Genomic DNA, 3,256 nt, shown 5'->3' with positions numbered 1-3,256 from the left:
CTGTGAAGCACTGGTGTTCAGCATCAGTATCGGCGTCATTGATGATGATGACAAACAGGAAGTAAAGTTTTTCTACCACGAGCAACAATTTTCTGCTAACCCACCAAGAATTTTGCTCATCTCGTTGTACTATTTCAAGACAGGAAAAAGGGCTTTTAAAAGCAGCAAGTGACGTAACTTTTTTCCGGCCAAGTGACGATTTATCTCCTCGCAGTTTTTCAAAAATTTTTGGCAAAAACTTGGATGAATGGAAGCAGTGACGCTTTTATTCTACACTTAGCGAGATTTTGTTGGCGACATTAACCAGCTCAGGGGGTTATATTCCATATGTTCCTGTTCAACAGAGCCTATTGTCGATATTTGCCATGACTGTGCTCGTTTTATTCGCTTAGGGTGGAGAATATCACGATAAACCGCCGAGCATGTAGAGTTAAGTAATAATGGTGACACTGTACACTACAGTCGAGTGAAATATACAGTCTGTGAAAAAAGTCACGGAATTTCGCTATTTAACACGTGTAGAAAGTTTCCTCAAGCGTCTCATTCGTTACGATAATGACATTTTGTACCTTTACTCGATGCATGTGATTTGCGTTGTCCCCTTAGTGGAAGTGACGTTTTCATTTGATACCAAATGAAAAACAACTGTCGGAGATGGATCGAAGCCTCAGGAGTTCAAGCGTCACAGGCGTTTGATTAAAATGGTCGATCGTCAGAAACATTGGGCATTAGGCGTACATTATTGGATAGAAACGTTAGTGGACAAAAGTCGGGCAGATGAGTGGTGCGGTCACCCATTGCATTCCGTAATGCATTGCGCACGAAAGACGTCCAACACGAGACAGATTAATAATTAGATACTTTTGTAACCGACTCACAATAAATATTCTTCAATCCAACAATGGGCTAAATTATACGGACTAATCTTGCTTGCAACGTAGTCTCAGGCTGGGAAATCACAATCAAATTTATCCCGACTAATTGATCTCATCATCACCACTATCTTCGTCGTCATCCTCAGCATCACCGTCACATTTGACTGTAAAAACCACGTACTTGTTGTCCAGTTATTATAGCTGGCACCGCTTCGTTCACCGGTGACTTGGGGAGCTGGGGTAAATAGATTCGCATTGGAGATGCTAGCTGATATAATCGATGTCAATACAGGGGTGTCAGTGAGCATTTCATTGGGGTATCTGGAGGGAACTTATGATTTGAAGGCAACAGCCTGGATGCGTGCACTTCATTGAGGGCGCGAGTGGGCCATATCTGAGAATATTTCGAACCATTGGTTTGTTCTCTCTGGGCAACGACTAGCGTGGCTGAGTTTGGTGGTAACGGCTTCCATCTCACTTTTTGTTCTCCAATGGCTCGTTTGCGCCGCTCGGTCGTTATGATCAAACAGTCTACAGTGACTTCAACAGATCTATCAGGCCACCTATGTAGCCAACCGAATATCTCAAATCGAGTCTGTTCACCTTTTACCCGAACTGTCTTCCCTCTGGTTTTGTCAGTATCCGTGCAAGCCATTTACTGGCAGGTGAATCTGCGGTTACTTCTTTTGTTCCAAGTCAGTGCTTGAATCCTCACCTTCATCATACTCACTGTTATCGTTTTATCAACATCGGCAGTGTCAGTAGCTTCATGATCAACACAGGCAGCGACACTATGTGTTGACACTGATGTTTCACCACCGTGCAGTTTCACCCAATGTTTGAGGCGTGCTCACTGCAAAACTGTACCATCCACTTAAAGCAATTCTGATTATCCCATAGGAAACGGCAAGTAAGTGAACAGCGAATTCGTAGTCCCGTAAGCATGTCTTTGCTAAAAGGGAAGCTGGAAAAATTTGACCGCATAGCAAGTCAGGAAAGCAATTGGAAACATCAGGGAGCATCGGAGCNCATCGGAGCAACCTGTTCATCAGAATGAATTGATGGTACTCCCCTACACGAATGGAAACACTGCAAGATGCATCCGTTATTTGGTATCATATGAGTCCCTGTTGCAAGGTCCTGCCTTAGTTGCCTGGATGGTTGTCTGAAAGTGTATGGACATCGGAATGTTTCTGGGTATGCGAACGCAGAGCATCGTCATTTTCCTAGTTTATTCTTTTTTCCCCAAGGATGCTTTTTCGAACAGGAGCACAGTCAACGGTTATGCGATGATGTTGACCTTGTTGACGCTGGTGACAATGACGTCGATAGCGATGGAGAGTTGTTTTCATCATCCACACGTTTACACCCTTGGACTATGTCTGTTCATTCTCGGACGCACCAAGTTTCTTCGGTGTTTCAAAGCAGATTAGCCGACGAAATGTCCACTTTGCGAGTACAACACCACAATGATTTTACAGGCGCCAATGATCCGCTGGTGAATATATTGAGGCAATTTTACTGCATAGACTAACTTCGACTGGCCGCAGGATTTCGCACATAGGATTTAGTGAATACGTTGACTACGCTGTAAAAACATTCCCGATTTAAAAGAACCAAACTTCATGAATTTTATACTCATATTTTATACTCATCATTCTAAAATGATGGTCCCTTGGAATAAGTAAATACGAAACTTCGGCGAACGTTTTCAACGAATTGCACTCTGATTGTTTTAGACTAGCATTCTTCTCGAAAAGTTTCAATTTAATCTAGGTTATCTTGTCAAAATACAGGCATATATTTTACTAATTTACAGGTACTACAACGGGTAATACAATGGGTAGTAAGACAATAAAAGCATCTGTTGAAGCCTCAGCAGGGAAGATTACACTGGAGTGATGTTACGCAAGTAAATGCACTTTGTTTCTGTCGCTGAATTTTCGGAACACCTACGGGAATCGCTATTCGAGCCGTCTATGTGATGTTCAACGTCAAGCAGAGTTTATCGTTTTGTACAAGATATTTGGCGGTGTCTAATTTCCAACCATACATGGGTCAGACCGCAACTCACGGTGTGGTTGAACATGTGTTAGATGTGTTTAGAACATCAGAAGCGTAGTACCGAACTTTAGCGGGGAATCATTCTAAGAATACAAGTACCTGTGCTGTAATGAAGTCAGTAAATTGTATACTACTGAGAAGTTTCGTAGTTCGAATTCATCCTTGAATTCTCAGTGGAATTTGGCTCGGCTCAGAAAGCCTATCGCTGAGCTTTACCCAGATCGCTTGGCGCCTTCGCAAACCGCTTTTTACGTTCGAAGACACTCGTGCCGACCCTAAAATGAGCTCGCAATCCCATTTTATTTAGAGGCACGCTG

This window comes from Opisthorchis viverrini (genome assembly GCF_000715545.1).
Source record: "Opisthorchis viverrini unplaced genomic scaffold opera_v5_58, whole genome shotgun sequence".
In the NCBI taxonomy this organism is placed as follows: Eukaryota; Metazoa; Platyhelminthes; class Trematoda; order Opisthorchiida; family Opisthorchiidae; genus Opisthorchis; species Opisthorchis viverrini.
Note: the sequence above shows the minus strand (reverse complement) of the source record.